Raw genomic sequence first — 21,800 nt, 5'->3', positions numbered from 1 at the left:
TTTAAGTGGTAAGGAGGTAAAATAATTTCATTTTTGCTCATAAAAATTAGAAGTCTCCCTTCGCAACTGAAAATGCAGGTATGCAAGAGATTATGGGGCAGATTTATGAGCCCCTTGCGCCACTTTTGCGTCACTTTTCCCATGTTAAAAGTGACGCAAAAGTGGCGCAAGGGGCTCATAAATCTGCCCCTATATCATTAAAGCTCGGTCTTCAAGCTACTGCAAAAAGTTGCCAGGTATGCTATAAATGTGAAAGTAAAACTACGGATAGTGAGCCAAAGGCAAACAAGCAGGACTAGCTGGATTTCTCACATAAGTCAAAGGGTGCACTTGCAGGTGAATGACAGCTGCATACCATTAGGAGATCTATGCGCCTTGAGACCACCTACTTCACTTACTCTCTGGCCTCAGTTCAGACTGATGTGAAAGCAAGTTTCAGTGTGCATTTTGAGGAAAGAGAGGCACTTTTTCAATCATGACGTAATTACATGTAAAGAATCTACTTGTTTGCTCATTTCGTCAGGGAAACGCCTACACACAAAGATAATTAAACCGGCACTACTTTTTCAGATCCTAATTCCTTGGTTGGGCACTTGGCCGGGAGCCAATAGCAGCCCTGGAAACTGTTTCAACAGTGGTGCCTCAGGGCTCCAAGAGACGGTGGAATGAGGAAAGGAGGGTAGAGGTTCAACCCGAGATGCATTTTCAAGAAATTGATGGCAAAGATTAATCTTCCAATCTCTACAGTAAAATCTGCCAACACAGTTGACTAAAAAGCAAGATATTTTACAGGCCGCTCTGAAGAGAAATTCATGGAATACTCCGATACTGTGCAGTCTGACGCAGAGACTACTGGTATTACTTCTCTACAGCTGCAAATCATGCACTTGCTTCTCAGACAATTTGAGAAGAGCTCTCAGTCTTCCCATGCACATCCATGAGAAGTTCATCAAGTCCAGGTATTTGCTTTTTATTTTGGGAATTTTAGGCCAGAGCTGTAGCATTGCAGTATTGGTGGCTAAGTCATCTGGTAGCCTTACCCACCTTTTTCACGTTGACTAGCTGCTCCCTTGCAGGACGCATTTTAGCTTGTTACCTGATCCCATAACACAACCTGTTCCCATGTTTCTTCATTCTAGCAAACTAATTTCAGTATGGTCCACTCAGTCTCTGCCACCTGAGCAAATTTGAGCCTCTCACAATGTGCCAAGGCCATTTGCTTCTCCCACTTCATTGCCCACTCTATATGACACCATCTCCTGCAGCCTGAGCCTCCTTCCACGAGTACCTCATTATTGGGCCTTTCTGCCAACGTCACCCTCCTGTGAGGTCCTTAATGACATACATCATCTTCTCTTACTCCTTATTCCTGGCCACCTGACCAGTCTCCTACTATCTAATCAGACTCCTTTCCCTGAGCTTTATACCATCCCACACGTCTCAATTCCCAAGTCCATGGGGACAAGCCTTATATGACCCGTAACTCTAGGTGGTTTCATACTTTCCCAAAGCATACCATTGTCATATGCTCTCCAACACTTTAGACACATGTAGCTTACATATCTCCCAAAAACTGTGCATTTCACATAGAAAAGACCATTAGAGTCAAAGTTAGAGGAGGGCAGAGTTTAGACACTCTGAAGCCTACCATCGCTTGCACCTTCGGTATCTAAACCTGCTTGCTGGTGGGGGGCAATGATACTATTTGTGGTGACCGGGATTTTTTCAACATCCGATTTCGATTCCGAACAAGACCGATAAAAGCAGGAAAGGAAGAAAAAGGCAGACGAACACAGTGACAAAGGGAGAAAGCAGGGAGTAAAAATTAACCTACAGGAGCGACATAAAGCGGCAGGAACTGTAGGGTGGTTGACGAAAGAGCACGAAGCGGAATCAATCAATCATCAGGCAGCCTTGCAGCGGCATAGCAAGGGCGGTGGCCTGCCCCGGGCAGCACGAGTTTTGGGGGTGATGGCGCCCCCATGCTCTTACCTGTGCCAATGCGGGGCAGCAGACTCTGGGCCGGTCCACACCCCCACCGGTCTGACCTGGGGCCGTCATGGGGCGCAAACGCCACCTCACCCGCCACAGGTCTAGTTATGCCACTGCAGCCTTGGTATTCAACAGTACAGTCATAGGGCTCCTTAGAATTTTTTTAGGTTGCTGCATTTCCCCCCCAGAAAGTTAGCAATGGATATATGTTACCACTGTAAGCACAATATTTAGAGTAAGTTCAATGCTGCTTTCTTTTTGACAGTCCACAGTTCCGTACAGGACATTGTGATACCTAGGGCCTAATTATAAGTGGTCCATTCTGTTATGACGCTGTTTATGCATCGGTTGGAATTGTTAGTTGGCAAGCATTTAATGCATCCAATAACTATCAGATGCGTTAAATACCTCAACCTTCATTATTTCAGCAGGTCATATCTGCCGAAATTTAACGGGGGAAATGAATACGGTATTTGCTGAATCATGCAGCTTTTGGTATGTTAAACACCAAAATCTGCATGTTATTTTCCACCATCTTGTAGAAGGTGCTATTTATCACACCTGATAAATAACACACCTCGTGGTATCGCTATTTATCAGGTGTGATAAACAGCACCTCAGCTCGTAATCAGGGCCTTAGAAGGGCTATAACAATTTCTAAAAAGAATGTTCTAGTGGGTAAGCAGATATAAGAAAGTCCTCATGCGTTTTGAAAAGCATGTGAGGACTCGCTCCAATGTCTGTGGCTTCCGAGGGTGGCCACCAATGATATCACGGATGGAAAGGCTACCAATATACTAGCAAGGTAGGGATTTAAGACCAAGTAATAAGCATTCCATCCAGCGGCGGCTCCACGGTTAAGGCAGAGTAACGTCGCCCCGCCTGCTACGAGCAAAGCAGATAAACACAGAGTAATAAAATGGTCTTTACCGTACCATTTTATTATTCTGTGTGCCACCAGCTCAAGTGTGATGGTGAGGGCGGAGCAGACAGATTGCTGCGTACTCTAGGATGCCTGCTTCAACTGCTCATGACAGATTGGCCGGCTGTCTACAGTTGGCCAATCTGTCATGAGCACTTCAGAGCCTGCAATCCCAGTGCTGTAAAACAGCCGAGGGATTGCAGGGACAGGCTCCCAGTCTGAAAATGAGAGCTGGGTTAGTCCGCTCCAACAAATCCTGGAGCGGGACATCAGAACAAAAATGATGGCAATCCCGTCTGCATATAGGCAGCTCGCTTACGAGTGGGTTATTTTCCAACACCTGCGCGATCTCCTGTTTACACAGGCGTTGGAATTACAGTCAAGTGCTATTTAACATATCGATAATTATCGGTTGCGTTAAATACCTCAACCTACTTTACATTTTGGCAGGTCAAACCTGCCAAAATTTAACAGGGGAAAAGCATACAGTGATCACCGTATTTTGCAGATTTTGGTGTGCTAACACCAACATCCACGTTACTCTCCAGAATCGGAATTTGCCTAGTATCATGATGGTAAGTTCCAATTCTATTAAGGACACGGAGGCGAGGATTATGCTTTATTCTCTCTTCGCTTTATACTTATCAAAAACACAGCAGCCAGAGAGATTTCACAATAATCATTGAACAATAACTATAGAAAAAACTACAACTCCCTACAACCAGGGAGGCACACTGTAATATAGTCCATCATCTGTCTTCATAAATCATTATCCAAAGTCCTCTGTCAGCTTCCTCCCCTCCTCTTTCTTCGCGCAAGTCACGCCATCTCATCATTGGTCCTGTTTGGATCCGTCATTCCCTAAAAGAACCAAGCAACGAGGTCAGAAATTTGGTAACATCTGACAGCATTCGATGTAACAGCAACATATCAAGAATCGTCAGACCAAGAAGCAAAAAAACCTTTAGCAAACCATTAATAAAGAAAATTGGTTACTTACAACCATACGGGGGGGTTCGCACCAGAGGTGCCCCGGGCGGGATAATCCTCGCCTCCGTGTCCTTAATAGAATTGAAACTTACCGTCATGATACTAGGCAAATTCCGATTCTATGTCAGGACCGGAGGCTTCGGACTATGCTAGTTCAAAGCTTACTTACGACTAACTGTGCCACATTAAGAACCGGTTTAAAATAAAACCTCTTGAAGGTAGAGTCCGAAGACCAGTCCTCCGCACGCATTAAATCCTCCAAACGCGCACCCAGCGTGAAAGCTTTCGAGGCCATAGCACCTCTGGCAGAGTGGGCACCAATTGCTTCGTGTCAATACCAGCCTCTTGCATAACCCATCGCACCCACCTAGCTATGGTGGGGGAAAAGAACGCTTTGTGTGGCTTCTTGAGAGCTATCAAGAGTTGTCGCTCGCCCGGAGGGCGGATTTCCTGCGTTAAGTCTTCGTATGCCTTCAGGCAGTCCACCACACATAACTTCGGAGAGTCCCAGAAAGCCGGGTACGAAATTGTTCGTGTATGAGACTTAGTCCTGCGACCTATCGTAAACACAACCCCGTCCGGGGAAAAAACTTGCGCCGAGATGTCCGGGGCGCAAACATCTGAAACTCTCCTGCAGGAGATCAAGCATAAAAGCATAGCGAGCTTGGAAGATAGTTCCTTCAAGGAAAGATATCTATTAGGTTGCGAAGAAAGAAACTAGTTCATGAACCCTGTTGACGTCCCAAAGGACGGAGTCACGAGGCTCCGGGGGTAACGATAACCGTACACCCCGCAGAAGCCTGCAAACCATTGGATGTTCCCCAATCGGTGCTCCGTCCAAAGGAACGTGACTGGCCGAAACCGCAGACCTGATTGCATTAATGGAGCGATATGCTAGACCTTCCAACGCCAAATCGGCGAACAAAATTTAAGAGGGGAACGATTCCTGCGACCACGGGATCAAGACCCCGTCGAAGACACCAACGAACCCATCGTGACCACGCAGATCGGTAATGTTTCGTGGTGCTGTCCGCGCAAGCCTTTGACAGGAGGGCCTCAGTCTGTCCCGAAAGTCCCGGCAACGACCACCGTCGCCTGAAAGCTGCCACGCCATGAGCCGGAGCGTCCCCTGTGTGACTAGCTGATGAAGATCCCCGTCCGAGTTCCGAAGAAGTTGAGGATACAGAGGGAGTAGGATTGGAGAGTCCCAGGAAAGTTCCAGAAGAACCGGAAACCACACTTTAGATCTCCAAAGGGGAGCTACCAGGGTCACCTCTGCACACTGCCGGCGGATCTGGGCCGTCGTTCTCGTTATCATTGAAAACGGGGGAAACGCATATCCGCGCTCCGCCCTCTAGTCCTGAAGAAAGGCATCCGTGGCAAGAGCCATCGGGTCCGGTCTCCAACTGAAGAATCTTGGAACCTGATTGTCCAAGCGGGAAGCAAAGAGATCCGCTGAAAATGGTCCCCTGAGAGTGTTCAACCATCGGAAGACCGGAGGGTCCAGCTTCCATAGGCTGGAGTCGTAGAGATGTCGGGAGTGCCAGTCCGCGACACGATTGTGCTGGCCCGGGAGATACTTCGCCATCACCGATATGTGGTGATCCAGGTAGAACCCCCAAAAGTCCTTTGCCAGGTTGGCCAACGCCCGAAATCGGGGCCCCCCCAACCGATTGACGTATCGGACTGCGGAGATGTTGTCCATCTTCAAAAGGACGCAAGACTGCACTCTGTCTTTGGTCCAACAGCGTACCGCGAAAGAACCCGCTAGCAGTTCTAAGCAATTGATATGAAAATCCTGCTTGTCTGATGACCAAACACACCCAGTGGAAAAATCACCGCATCGAGCGAACCAACCCAGTCTGCTGGCGTCGGACTCGATGACCAAATCCGGAACAGAGCCCAAAATCGCGCTGCCGTTCCATGCCTCCATATGGGTGAGCCACCAAATAATTTCCTCCTTGGCCTCTGCCGAAAGCGGCACCACATGATCATACGACCGACCCCTTCTGAGATGGTAGGCCTTGAGACGTTGCAGGGCCCCATAGTGTAAGGAACCTGGAAAAATCGCCTGGATCGAGGACGACAGAAGGCCCACAATCCTGGCCAATTGACGGAGGGAGATAGTTGGCTTAGACACTGTCCGACGGAGTTCGTGATGAATTTTCGCCATCTTCCGAGACGGAAGACTCAGAGTCGCTTGAACGGAGTCCACCACAAAACCAAGAAAGGTGACTGACCGCGAAGGCTGAAGAATTGACTTTGCTGTGTTGATAACAAACCCTAGGTCCTGTAAAAGAGACACGGTCTGCTGGAGTTGAAGCAACAGGAGTTGAGGAGACTGGGCCATCAGAAGAAGATCGTCCAAGTAGACGATCATGCGAATACCCCGCGCCCGCAGCATGAAGCACCTTGGTGAAACACCACGGTGCCGAGGAAAGTCCGAATAGAAGGGCTGTGCACTCGTACACCAGACCCCCCCAACAAAACTGCAGGAACCGTCGGTGGGGCGGATGAATGGGGATCACCAAGTAGGCGTCTTTTAAATCCAGACGCGCCATCCAATCGGATGGTCGCAGCAGATCGCGCAACAGATGGATTCCCTCCATCTTAAAATGGCGATACACTAATCAAGCGTTGAATTCCTTGAGATTGATTACGGGTCGACGACCCCCGTCGGCTTTGTCTACCAGGAATATATTGCTGAGAAACCCGTGAGGGTGCAGAGTTGAGCGACAAATGGCTCTCTTGCGAAGCAACTCGGAGACCTCTTCGTCGATCAACTGTGCGTCTTGAGGGCTGAATTGCAGCGGCCGTGCAGCGGCCGCATCCCCTAACGAGGGTTGTCCAGAAATTCTACATGAATGCTCGAACAGTCTGAAGGACCCATGCATCGGAAGTTAATCAAAAGCATCTTGGAAGCACGCCAGTCTCCCCCCTATACGAATCTGATCTGCGGGAAGGACACTTACCGTTTTAATTTCCGCCTCCGGAATTGGATTTGAAACCTCCACGGCCTCTGAAACGCTGTCCTCGCGTTGGATAGAAATTGTTGTAGTTTGCGGTCGAATTATATTGGTCACGGCCAGAGGCTTGTCTCCTTGAAGGGTTTTGCTGGAAGCCACGGCCAGACGAGCGGCCCCTGCCTCGACCGGCCCCGCGGAAAACCCGCTGGGTAAACACTCTTTTAATACCGGACTGGGCCTTGTCCAACGAGGTAAAAGTAGAAACAAATTTCCCCAGTTCCTTAACGAATGGCTCACCGAAAAGGCCTCCTTGGGCCACCGCTCCAGCTTCCGAAGAAGCTAGGTCCCCAAGTTTGGGATCTAACTTGATCAACAACAAGCGGCGACGAGAAATTGGCGAACCTGTCACTTTAGCCTCCTCCGCCATATCCAAGATTTTTGTCATTGGACCGATGGCATCAAGGAGTTTGTCTTGACAGGACCGCCAAGACCTATCAATGCCCTTCCGGGGATCTTTCACAAATTTCGCCAAAAAGGTGGCCATTTTGGAGTCTAACTCTGACGTAAACGCGATCTTATCCCGCAAAGAGGGTCTCGGCCACTCTGCTCTCAAACAACTCCGCGCCTCCTTCTCCAGAGGAACCGAACAACCTTATCCCCCGGGACCCTAGCTGAAGACCGGGGATGCATGATATCGTCAGGATTCAGCATGTCGGCATCCTCCTCCGGCGCCGCTGAAGAGGCAGTCGGATGCCAAGGACGAGATGACCCCGGTTCCTCATCGGTATCCCCCTGGGTGTCATTGTCCGTTGCCGGGGATGAGGGGTCCGGGATATCATGGGGCTGTCCCTTCGATGGAGTGAGGGGAACACGCGGGACCGCCTTTGCTAAAAACACCGTCTTAGGGCGCTCAAAGGCATCCACATCCACACCGTCCGGACGCTGCTTTTTGGGGGGGAGGGGCGCCCTCATAACCTTCTCCGGGGGGCGCTCCACGCGCAGCCGCCAACCTGTTACATTCCTGCACTATTCTATCCGAGAGGCGTTGCTCCATAGGCCCCACTACCTCATTAACCACCCTCTATAAATTTAGTCATCAACAGCTTCAAAGAAATCCTCAATATACGGTAGGTACTCCTGAACCTCTTTTTCATAATACTCAGACTGACCAGTCATTGCGACACCGGTAAGTACCCCAAGGGAACTACAAACTGAAGGTGTCTGGTAACAACCACAAGAATACACCCCAAACTCGCAGGTAAAGAAATTTTTTAGTCAGGCCCGAGGCTGCAAAAATTAGGGTAGCCCGAAGGGTTACAAATAGGGCTGCACCACAACCCACAACGCACTCAAACCCTCAGGAATAACCTGACCGGGTGTCTGCTCCCCAGCGCGTTGAAATAATAGACTTTGTGCCCAGAATCGTGTAAAAACGCCAGCGCAGTGCATGGGATTTGGCAAGGTGCTACAGCGCTTCTCTGACAAGCGCGTCAAACGCGGTTACAATACCGCACTACGGACACCCGCCGGGGCGTTTAATATTTGCAGTGATACAGTCCGCGATGCGGACGTCTCGGTGAGGCAGAGCAGGGGCAAGGCTCGGTGACCGTTATTCTCGCGGCGCGCTCCTCATCTGAAGAGCCGCGACGCGAGATAAACGAGACGGCCGAGTCCCCCTAGCGGCTTCAAAGAATGCCGCACCAGCAGGGAAGCCAACGCGTAAGAAGCGAGAAGCGTTCCCGCAGCCGGCAAGGGCTCTGAAAGGAAAAAAACGTCACGTAAACAATGTCACAGTACCAATACTGAAAACAATGTGCAATAACAATAGTACACCCCAAAATAAAGTACCAACGGATAAACATGACAAGAGAAAACCAAGAGCACTTAACTGGCTGCGAAGCAGCGAAGAAAGAGGAGGGGAGGAAGCTGACAGAGGACTGTGGATAATGATTTATGAAGACAGATGATAGACTATATTACAGTGTGCCTCCCTGGTTGTAGGGAGTTGTAGTTTTTCTATGGTTATTGTTCAATGATTATTGCGAAATCTCTCTGGCTGCTGTGTTTTTGATAAGAATAAAGCGAAGAGAGAATAAAGCATAATCCGCAGCCTCCGGTCCTGACATAGAATCTCACAGTAGGTGCTATTTAGCTCACCCAATAAATAACGTACCCACTGGTATTGTTATTTATCGTGTGCGATAAATAGCATCTACACTTGTAATCAAGCCCTTAGAGTGCCATTGAAAATAAAGCACTCTTAATAGGCCTGATTGGAGTTCACCCACTTTTTGTCTGCTGTCCCGCATCCGCCCAACTCTGAATAACTGCTGAAGTTTTATTAGTTGTCTCTTTGGCGTGCAGATGCCCGTGGTCAGCAGGGAATAAACCACTGAAATCGAATGAAATTAGCACAGATCACTCTTTGCACTCCTTTGCTTTCATATGATAACCTAATGTATTCTGGATACTGTAGTGGCTATTTCCACTCCACTAATTAAACTAACTTCCCGGATGGTAATGATTTGTATGATAAAAGCACAGTACTGGAAACTGTGATGATAAGGCATGAGGTGGCCACACTGCTGCAGACTTTCCTGCGCCCACGGGTCATACACTATACTAAAAAAAAAAAAATCCACTTGGCAGGCAATGTGTTTGACACTTAGAAGCATTGTTAGCTGATTGAGGGACCTTAGGGGCATAGTTGGCCAATAGTACAAATTAATTACACACGTAGACACTTCTGTTTCTCTAGGCGAGAGCTCAGCTTGTCTTGTGGCTGCGGGTCTCGTCTTCTGCTCTGTCTCTGCAAAAGTGGTTACTCTAAATCTCTTATTACATATGGACACTGGAATCTCTTTGTTCCCGGGAAGTGAAAAGAAGCCAAATGATAGAGTTTCACAAACAGTAGTTAAACTATAAAAGGCTATCTGTGATCCATGCATTGTGTGATCAGAATGAATAGTGATACCACTCCGGGCTAAGTGTACTGGATTGTAACTGTGGTCAGCAGCGTGGAGGAATTCAGATTTTCCACAGCAGAGGTTTCATTAAAGACACAGAAGCTAATATAATGCGTATCCTCTTTACTGCCAACACACAGCACCTAGTTAAGCAAAAACTTAGAACATAGAATACTAATCTTAAAAACATTCTAATCCATTATTTAATCCTCTGTCAGGCAGCCATATTCCTTCTTTTTTGCTGTGAATTGAAAGAAAACTGTTTCATTGCAAACTTGAATCATACCAAAGTAGAAACAAACTTTTCTTTTCCAAACTTCCAAGATCTCATTATTTACTTCCTGAAGTCCCCGCCTCTTGAAACATAAAAAAACATATTATAGGGTGGGCTGTGCTCAGGTAAGGGTTAATATTATCCTTAGTGTCTTTAACAGAATCATGATTTTCTACCCTCAGCGGCTGTGGAAAATCTGAATTTTATCGAAAGTCACAGAGGCTAATATTGTGAATATTTAAAGGCTTGCCATAATATTCCTCACAGCACATTCTACTGGTTCAAAATAAAATTTCTTGAATACAAAATCTGAAGATCAATCTACCGCTGCTAATATACTATTTAAACCACCGCCTGTCACCAAAGCCTTAGAAGCCAGTGCCCTCCTTGCTGAATGTGCTCAAAATCTTGTAACATCTATTCATGCCTTTTTTTATGCCTCCTTTGCCCATCTAGTCAACATACGGCTAGAGACAGGTTTAAAGGGGTACCTGAATGAAATCAATAACTGCGTCCCTCCCTGACTCTCAAACTCTCTGATTTTGTCTCATACTGACACAAACACTTAACCATACATAACATCCTGAGTTATGAATGGAACCAAAGCACTCTGAATTGTTTAATAAACAGGAAGTAAGCTGTCCAAACAGTACGGACGTGTATAACAAGTACAGTTTATCATATACTGCAAAACATATGTAAGGATTTGATTACCACATGTGGTTTGTTACATATGATTTATCCGACTTGTAGTCTTCAGAAAAAAATGAACAGCCAACAAGTGTTTTGTCACTTTGTGACTTCTTCAGGCTAGAACTTTATTTGACCACAGTGAAGAAGGATGACTCGGACATATGGGACTCAGTTTAATATATGCCTGAGAGTGCTTTGGTTCCATTCATAACTCATGTTTAACTCACTGATATAACTATCAGTGTGGGTTTACATCTTTGGTAGAAGGATGCCCTAACCATTATAGCACCTCATCATTAGCCTGACTTTCTCCCAACATCCTACTTTCCTACTTTCCTTTCTATTCCTTTCGTACAAGGTGTGATAACTGTTACCACTACTACCCATTTGCTTTATTGTTCATACGTAACTTCCTGTTCTCCAGAGTAGGATAAAAAATTGTCAGAGACTTAGTCTTAGTCCTGTTCACAAACTCCCTCTGGTAAATAGCTTCGTGAAGTTACCTCCAAGGCCTTAACATCCGAAACACTCAGAAATGAAACTAAGCAAAGAAGCATGAACAACTTGAATAACATAGACTCTTTAAATCCAAAAATAAATTTTCCGTCCAACCAGCCAACTCCTTTAAAACTAGATCAACATCTCACAAAGAAGAATACTTTAGACCCGGAGGTATCCTCAACCACATGCTCCTCAACAACATTTTCACTACATCATTCTGGCCCAGAGGCAAACTATTCAGCAACTTGTGGCCTGTAGAAATTGCCGACCAACTAAGATTCCCTAAACTGTACAAATTTCCTTCCAAGTAAACTTCTGTCAAAAAGTTTACCACCACTCCTTCAGAAGCTGATATGGCATACAAACTATGAGAAACACACCAACAAACTCATCTCTTCCATGCCAACTTGTATGCCTTAGATGTTCCTGAAGCCCAGGACTCCTTGATGAGCTCTGAATCCTCCAACGATAAGCCAAGGTCTCCCGAAATCTACCATCCCATCAATCTCAACTGTCCCTGTAAAACCAACCTGTGTCTCTCTCCCATCGCATTCACTAACAGATCTGAAACCTTTGGCAGAAGAACTGGATTGTCTATCAGTAACTCCATGACATCTGGATACCATACTTGGGATGGCCAAAACGGAGCTACCAGCACCATTTCCTCATGCTCTCTCCTCACTTTCAGCATTAATCTCTAAATCAGCGCAAATGGTGGGAATGCATAACTACAAGCACTTTTCCTATGCTGCAGAAACACATCAACTGCTTTTGCTTCCGGATCTGGTCTCCAACTGTAAACCTGCACACCTAAACATTCACCCTGTTCCCGAACAAATCCACAACTAACGGACCCCATCTGCAGTCCAACACTCTAAACACTTCCCTGTTCAACATCCATTGGCTGAAATCTTTCAATCCCCTGGAATTCGAATCTGCCACCATGTCACTTATCCCCGGTATGTACTGAGCTTGAATCATAATATGCTTGCTTAAACAAAAATGCCAAAACTCCTTGGCTAAATCTGCTAAAGCCTTTAACTGAGGTCCCCCAACTTGTTGACATACCTTACGGCAAAAACATTGTCCAGCTTTAATAAAACCCTTCACCTCTTTTCTGACAAAACTCTTTACCACAAAAGATCCTGCCAAAAACTCCAGGTAGTTGATATTAGGGGGGTGCGATAAACTCCACTTTGTCGGCGGAGTTTTGCTACTCCGCGCTTCGCTAAGAGAGCAAAGTTCAGCAAACACTCTGCAATCCACTGCGTAGCGGAGTTTACCGGCACCTTGACAAAACTCTTTACCACAAAAGATCCTGCCAAAAACTCCAGGTAGTTGATATTAGGGGTGTGCGGCACCTGGCATTTTACAGTCAAACTGCGTCTCCCCTGTCCTGCTTTTTTTCACTACGTTTTACATCACCCACTGTGTAGGATCATCTTAAGTGAAAGATTTTACACAAGAAAGCGAACACCTGCCAAATGGACAGTGAGAAGCTGTAGGGCCCACCTCGGCTCAGCTTGCGAACGCTGTGTGGTACTTCAGCCTCAGTAAGCACTTGGGTGCCTGGATTTCATGTCACCAAATGAGACATCCCGCTGGCAGAAGACATGTCCCCTGGGGATCCGATCATCCCGCGGTACAGAGAGGGGGGGGGGGGGGGGGGGTCGCATTAACAACACCCGGGTACAGATGGGCACGGGGTGGAATCTTTTAGAGGTCTGGAGGTCACAACACACGAACATGCGGGAATATTTCTTCTATTCCCACCCACGTAACCTACATACCCGATTGGATCATTTTCTTTGTACCACAGATTTGTCCCCTGCCAGACATCAGAGTACTCTCCTAGGTAAAACCATCTCTGATCATAACCCTATAGAATTGACATTGCATTGGGGATGGGTCCCTATGCCCATACCAACATGGTGGCTGCAACCTTTAGCCTTAGAAGATCAGGTATTTCGTGCAAAATAAGCAGACACCATTACTTGTATTTTGCCGAAAACGAAGGCACGGAAAAAAACCAACAACAAAAACAACAACACCCGGGTATATCTCTGCTCTCACGCTGTCATGGTCATCTGAGGAAGGGTGATGCGTGTGCGTGAGAAGGAAGGGCACTGTCAGAGGGTAGGGGAGTGTATCATGTACTTGGCAAATGACCTGCAAGTACCACCTCGCAGATCTTCAAGGGAATCCAAAAGAGAGCGACACCGTTTTTTGTTACAATCGCATTGTGGTTTACACTCAGACTTCCGACAGTAACGGTAAACCAAACTGGTCTTTGCAGTCACTCCATCGTGGCTCCAGGGTGACCCCGTGGTATCGTACAAAATTATCACTATCGTACCACCTCATGCTCGTCCCTTCTCACACAGGATCCTGCCTTCAAAAATTCTAAAGCATATTATTCTAGAATTGAGATTAATAAACATACCAGGCCTTCCTTTTAATTTATAGACCATCTATGTTCTATCGATCTAGTGCTAAATACCACGGGCTATTAACTAGCCGCACTCGGCCATTAACCATCATCGTTCGTAGTCCTTAATGCACTTTCTGAGCCCATTCATAGCCATAGCTGACCCTGCAGGAGTGTCACTGTCACTGGGCTAGTAGGATTCACACAGTTCATTCGCAGGCAGTGTAAGACGGATGCATCATCCATGCACTGACTGAGGTGCATGAACTTCTTGAAGCTGCATTACTAAAATTACAAATCTCATCTGACTGAGAGAGCCATAAAGCATCCCGGAGAGCAGCGCATCTTCAACGGGTCATTTGTCTTCATTTGCTAGAGAGACTCCCACATTTCATCTAGTGGCCTATGATAGTCAATTGTTAAATGCAATTACAGCTGCAACCAAAATAATGTTTAACTGCATCGTAGTGGTAGCTCAGAAGGACCACTGCAAACACGAGCAAAATCTTTCAAAATCAAAGCGGCATCTATTGATCATCTATATCTCTAATCCTTCAAGCCAGCCATGTTATAGTAAATGTGCACTCGGAATTTGTACAGAAACATGTTAGTCAAGTAAGACAGGGCGCGTTGTATGTGTTATTAGAGAACCAATCCACGATGTCTATAATTATTTACCTAACATATGGACCCTCCTAGATGTATATGTGGCATTCTGCCTGCTTTGAATTAAATCTGAATACACTGCAGTGGTGTGTGTCACTGTCAGACTATGTGGTGTGACTGGGCAGAGCCAGAGACCCAGATACAGGCAACTTAACTCTCACTGAGGCCCGTTGAAGTATAGTATTTTATGCGCGCACTCTCCTCAGTATTGTTTGTTTGGTGTGCGATTTTGTGCGTGTCATTAAGGTAGCCAGGCCCGCTTGCTTCCCCCCTTGCTCCAGCAGCAACACAGTAATATTTTACAGTAATATATTCAATGAACATGGCATATGTCAGCTGAATCTGTTGCATAAGAGGAAAATCTCAAATCTAATTAGTTGCCCCACGGGCAATAGACACAGAGAGAGTAAACTCCGCTGCAGCGGAACACCGGAGAATCTCACTGAGTTTATATGTAACTCTGTGGATTTCCACAGAGTCCAACTCCGCGAGCTCCGCCCACCACTAATTGATATGCATCTCCTTCTCCTGCACTGTCCACTTTCCCCCTGTCGCAAGGAAACCACATCTTGCTCACCAACCGTGAAGGCTGGCATCAGACATGATTACCATATCCGGTATGTTGCCAAAAATGTCCCTTCCATTCCAGGCCTCTAAGTTTCCTAGCTGCTACTCCGGCTCTCCCATCGTCTCTGCACCTTCTGGAAATATCTTACTCCTTTACACAGATAATTGGCCTTCAAACTATGCAAAGCTCGATAATGCAACGGGGCTGGAAAAGCTGCCTGTATTGAAGCTGCTAACAAACCTAATATCCTTGCTATCTGACGTAAAGTTACCCGTTAGCAGAACAACATCCTCTGAACTTCCCTGTGAATCTTCTTCACTTTCTCAAGGAGTAACTTCCACATACATTCCAACGTCCAAATCTGAAAGCCCAAAAGCACCATCTCCTTTGCTGGCCCCAGACAAGATTTGCTTCTGTTCACTACAAATCCAAGATCCTGTAACACTCGCACTGCTAACTCCCTATGCTCCGGAGCCAATTCCATGTTCTCTGACATGATCAAAATGTTGTCAAAATACACTATTAGCTGGACACCTCTTGTTCGAAGCAAAGTCACAATTAGCCTCATCACCTTGGTGAAACACCAAGGAGCTGATGTCAAACCAAATAAAAGGCTTCTGAACCTCCACATTACCCCTTGCCAATGGAATCTCATAAAGTCTCTCTGTTCCCTTGCAAACGGGGACTGTTAGGTATGTGTCCTTCAAATATAGACGTGATAACCAATCTCCCTTTCTTAACAGATCTTTCAACATATGAATGCCTTCCATCTTGAAGTGATTGCACTGAATCCATTTGTTCAATTCCCTCAAATGTATTACCAGCCTCATCCCTTTGTCCTTCTTCTCCACCAAAAATATGTTGCTTCCAAATCCTAACATTACATTTCCTGACTCCTGCTCTCTTACTTCCTGTTCTATCATCCTCTCTTCGTCCCTTGAGAATCTGAAGGCTCTTGGCCTATTCTCCTGCACCAAAAACTCTACAAAATCTATCTAATACCCCTGCACTGTTTGTAACATCCATGGATCTGCCGTAATTTATTTCCATATCTCTAAAAAAATGGGCCAGTCTGCCACCCAGTTTTATTGGGATACACAAAGGGTTTTTTGCCAAACATACCTTCAGGAACGTCAACATCCTGGAGTCTAGCTCAGGCGTAAAAGCCACCCTATTGGCCAAAGAAGGCCTTGGACATTCAGATTAAAGTCTAGTTCTCACTTCTTTAGGCATCTCCCGCCTAATCAAAAATTCCACATATTCTGCCACATGCTGTGTCGAAACTCACTGAGATGACAAATAGTTTTGTATGGAATGTGGGTCAAACATAAAGTCCCTCAAGGGATCCTTCACCTGACCGACCTGATCTTTTTCTCCAACTTCTTTCTTAATTCTTTTGCTTCCTACTTCCTCATTCTCCGTGTCTCCCAAATCTGAAGAGCACGAGATCACAAAGTCCCAACTACTGGAAGACTCATCACAGGTCACCGCTCTGGGATCCCTTTTTCCGGCTGATCCAGCGGTAATTACCTGGTAATTTCCCTATTCAAAACCTCATTACTTATGGTTTACCGCTGTAAAGGGTGAAAATGATGGATCTTTTGATGACCGTGTTTCACCAAACAGGAGACTTTACATATATATGAAAATTAAATGCAAACAATATTAGAGGCAATAATGAGAGTGGTGAGTTATTTTAAAGGGTTTTATTTTAAGTCAAAAGTTAAGGTTCTCTGACTCCTTATTCATTAGTCAAATATCAATCAGGTTACAGAATTGAAAAATAGGAAAAATAGCATTAATACAGAACATATTACAGTCTGCATATAAGCATCACATATAGGAAGGGAAATGTGGCGCAAATTGTCAGTCAAAACTCTTAAAGAGTTTCTAACGAAAAGAGTAAGTCTTACAAGGTTAATCAATAATTAATAATGGCAAAAATATCCCATAAAGAGAAATAAATGCAGTTTATCACCTAAAATCTAAATCTGTTCTGATCCTTTCAGCTCTTCCCCTCTGCCTCTGCTTCGCTGTGCTAGTCTGTGTCTCTGTCTCAAGCTGCACCATAGCCCCCACAGAATGCAGCCCCTTCCTGTCTCTGTGTCCAGCACAGAAACTGGGCCTGGCCCTCAGAAAAAATGGAAAAAAGAGTAGGCAAAAGCAAAAAGCACTCCTCCCACTTGCAAGCCATATTTCAAGTAAAAGTTCACGTGCTCAGTCCTCATAGCTGATCCAATCAGAACTTCAAGACACATCATCTCCCCATGGGCTGACTGGATACGTCATTAATCAGGCTTGTTCCTGTTCAAATTTCAGTCTTGTGATTTATGAAAAAAAAGTGTGTTCTTCTCTCCACGTTTAAACAGGCTACAAAAATATGCAACATTGTGAAGGTCGAAGAAAACTGGAGGCAGGATTTTTTAACAGAGCCATTTCATTGAAAGTTGCTAGCAAAGAGGAGTACATTCCATTCTGAGTGTCCACTAAAGTAAACTAAAATCACGTGGTTTTCTACACTGTGAAACACAATTCAGCACATTTCTACTCTTGCAAAAATACATGATGCCATTTTGAAAGTACAAATAAATGTTCTAAATTAATGTGCATTCTATAATGAGATTACATATGGATTAATCACATATAAACATGGCTGTTCAACTAATTAAGCATGTTTTCACATGAAAGCACCTCCAAACTGAAGCATTCTGATCAGGCCCTATGTTTTCATCTTGCTTGCGCCACAATCTGCGTGCCATTTTAGAACTCATGTCTGCAACCTTTTGTCATATAATAATGCATACATTTTATAGGTAAAATCTAAGCTCCATCATGGCCTTTACAGCCTTCTCATTCAACTCCATCTGAGTTGACCTTTGTTTTTACTTTGGACCAAATAGTTCTTTTATCTTATTGCCTTTCTCTTTTTGGAGATGTTTCCTTCTTTGAGCCATTTTACGACCCTCATTTCATCCTCCAGCCTTTACAGCCGCCATCTTCACACAACAAAATTGTTTGTCCTCAGCATTACTACCTCCAAATGTCCCTTCCAATTTTTCCATACAGTTGTCTAATTTCTTCCCCAAATGGCTTGCCAAAGAAGAAAATGCCTTACTGACACATTCCTACATCTTCTAATCTAAACTCTTTTCTGAAACAAAACTGCTCTCCATACTTCTTATATAAAGATATCTACTAACCCTTTCCCTAGTAATCAAAATAACTCCTTTAAAAAAAACCAATTTGTATTCTTATAAATCAAATAATTCTTCACTTCCCTCAGAAGACCTCAACAACCAGCCTTCTTCAGTGCTGCCATCTCCACACTGCCCTGACACAAATCTGACTGGAAAATAAACAACCGTTCTAACCCCAAATATAGCCGCTCTCAGCACACTGACAAACACTAAGGTTCTCCCATTTCAAAATGGCACCCGTTTCTTACTACGAGTATGGCAACCGTTCATGCCCAAACTTCATTCCCACTCACTCGTCGATCGTACCCAGCCATGTCCTCCTGCAGGTACGACAAATGCCTTAATCTTCTTTTCTCTTTCACAAACATTTTTTAATGTTTTATACTTTAAATTAACACGTAGGCCGACACGCGAAGGCGGGCGCAAGCATGAGCGTGTGCCTATGAGCCCTCACATTCGAACCCTCACATCTCCAGTACTGTGTGCGATTGTCCAACAAATGGCACAGTCCGCATGCGAGGCCTAGACACTGCAACTCAAATTCAATGATGACCGCCTGAACTACCTGAACTCTATGCCTCCCTGCCCGCCCAAAAATGGGCAAGTACCCAAGATGGATTTGCCCCAACCGTCCTTGCATGCACTCAGTTCCCACTCGACCAAAAAGTCTTGCTAGTCGCACGGCTCACGAGAGTCAGATGTTCACCTTCTCTCTTATTCGCTCAACATATTACCCATCACAAGTCTAAAATCAAAAAGGCCCCTTTACTCACCATACTGGCATCATACTTAATCTCTATGCACCTATCACTCAAAATTTGGACTCTAAAGTAGCTGAGGTTGTAAAATCAGACACACACTAAGGAACTCATCCTCTTCTCACTCTTACATATTAAATGTACTGCTTGCGATTTTAATAACAGCACATCAAAAGGTCAAGAGCAAGTCTGAATGGTGATTATCATGAGAGTGAGCAGCAACAAAGAAGGAAGATGGCTGCCTGACAGGGGATTATATAATGTATTAGAATGTTCTAAAGATTCCTTTTCTAAGTTCTAAGTGTTTGTTCAAGTTACTGCTGTGAGTCTCCTCTCTTCACAGTTTGAGTGGCGAAATACTGATCAAGGTAGTCTTCAGAAGGATTACGAGTGACACAGCTTCTACCATCAAAAACTTTCTTCTCCAGAATCAACAAACTGCAATGGTATCTATGGAGATCTTCCTGCTAGTTCAGTGGTCAAAGTTCAACAAGCATGAAAGCTAAGTGATGGCATGAAGTGCACACACTGACTTCACTAGTGCCTGGAACTTGAAACCTTTAGCCATTTTCACAAGGCCAGCCATTCACGACTGAGCACCCTCCTGCCTTCCAACCTAATTCCATACTAGCCAATATAAGACTTTTGGTCATCCATCCAAAATAGGCTCCATTCAATTAGATGCAAACTTTTTGACAGAAGGAACTGTGTCTACAAGACTGACTTAGATTTCAGAAAGCCTTGAATAAACATCTGTTACGTAACAGATGGTTAGGATGCCTATTATCACATTCAGAACAATGCCGGTTTTTCAAACTTTTCATTGGAAATATACTTTTATAATTTACAGATCTTCCCTTAGGTCTACCCTTAAGTAATAAGGATCTCAAAAAGTGGTGAGTGCTCCTTCTTCAAGAGGCATTGTCTGTGTACCCTTAACTTAATGACTGGTTGAGTTTTCTATAAATATGAAGATATGCCATTTCCCTTTATAGAAAATATAGTAGATTTGTGCAATATTGCAATTCCACTTAGCATTTCTGCCTGTGGAAAGAGCACACAACATTAAGACACTGATTGCCAAGTTTGAGTAGTACTCTGTTCTACCAACAAGATCAGTGTTAAGTCTTTTGGGGCTAAAGGTATATCGTGTCTTTCTCTTACCTCAAATGTTGCCAAGTGGAATGCACTTAAATGCATGCTATGCCCCCCGTGGAACCAGTCTTACGGAAGCTTTAGGGACATAATTGTGATTACTCCTCTTTACCTCCTCCTGTGAAAGGAGAACTGCTTCACCCTCCTTGCCTGGAATTGACAGTGATTAGGGATGGGGAGCCTACCTAGGTACCTAAAAATTCAATGCTTTACGGTCACCAAAGTATAGTGCTCTCCTTATCAACTTTAAAAGGGCTGATAATGTGGCCCTAAAAGTCTTGTTCCCCATCTTAAAGGAAGGCAGAAGCAGCCTTGTGGATCACCAGGTTGTATGACGGAAACATCCATGCCATTACCACCCATGCCTTAACAATGCACACATCTTTACCACGCAAACGTATATATATATATATATATATATATATATATATATATATATATATATATATATATATAACCATCAGGTTCTACCGTTTGGCAGCTTACACATTGGCTACTCTAATGAGGGCAGGGAGAATTTACGGTTCAGCGCACGTCCTCTATATTAATAATGATATCTATTTACAAGTGGAAATTCCGTCCAAGAAAGGTTCCAGAGCCCACTGTGAGGGACTGGACCCTGCAAATAACCAAGGAGCAGCTCCTTTTAGGAGACAGCATTTCTACCACCGTACTTGTTGGCTATAAACCCTTGTCCAATAGGCAGCATAAAAAGATCTCTCGCAAAGTGCTCCCCTGTACAGCGACAGCCCAACAGGGAGCACAGCCCTATGATGAAGCATGCCACCTGTGGTGGATGAGGGCTTGGGCTCCTAAAAGGAGCTGCTCCTTCGTGATCTGCAGGGTCCAGACCCTCATGGTGGGCTCCAGAGTAATTTTTGGACGTAACTTCATACTTGTTAATAGAGCTAACACATTGGGCCATACAAAAAGAAAATGACTTTTGAAAAACTTATGTAGTGGAGAAGGAGGAGACAATAGAGGGCTTGCTCTGCAGTCTTCAACAAACCACAAATGGCAGATCTGCATGGAGGTTTCCAAGATGGTAATCCAGTTTTGTGGCACACCGGTCGAAAACCTGTTTACCATCCCTCAACAGTTTCCCGCTGGCAAGTTGGCAGATTTCTAATGGACTCCCTGTCTCTTCGATTGACTTTCCATCTACACTAATCGTTTCCAGCTGCACCATTCAATGCACAAAAGGTGGTACAGAAAATCCAAACTCAGAAAGCACATGGGATTCTCATTGGCCCAGAATGGGTTTGTTGTCGATGGTACTCAGACCTTCTTCAATTTAGTTGCACTCCTCCAGGGAGGATAACTTAGAAAGGCAGGACAGGTGTTGTTTGTTTCAATGCAGATAATAGGCCAAAAATATTCATTCTTTGAAATGTAGAGGTCAGTTCTCGCTTTGAAACCAAACAGGTGCAAAATAAATGTATTTTCAGATCCAGTCTAGATTCTTGGAAGGTGGCGCACTTAAAACAATTGCGAGCTGTCTAACCCATCAGTAAGAATGATAAGATATAAAGATACATTTTTATTTGCATGATTAATACAAATCTTACAATTAGTACAATCTTAAATAACACACAATTTAAAATTACAAACAAATTGTAAAATTCCTAATAGTCTCAGAGTAATTTACTCAAAGGGAACCTGAAAATAATTTATAAGCATTACATTAGTCCATCATTTTTCCAGGGCTTAATATGGATAGTAAC

General features: G+C 44.8%; 1 protein-coding gene across 9 annotated transcripts in view; it reads right to left on the bottom strand.

The window, feature by feature from the left end:
- Positions 1-21,800, bottom strand: part of B4GALNT1 (beta-1,4-N-acetyl-galactosaminyltransferase 1) — a 693,972-nt gene that overhangs the window by 171,643 nt on the left and 500,529 nt on the right. The gene's annotated exons all lie outside the window — the stretch shown is intronic.

The sequence above is a fragment of the Triturus cristatus genome, chromosome 4_1, assembly GCF_964204655.1.
Source record: "Triturus cristatus chromosome 4_1, aTriCri1.1, whole genome shotgun sequence".
In the NCBI taxonomy this organism is placed as follows: domain Eukaryota; kingdom Metazoa; phylum Chordata; class Amphibia; order Caudata; family Salamandridae; genus Triturus; species Triturus cristatus.
Note: the sequence above shows the minus strand (reverse complement) of the source record. Positions and strands in the feature narration are given on the sequence as shown.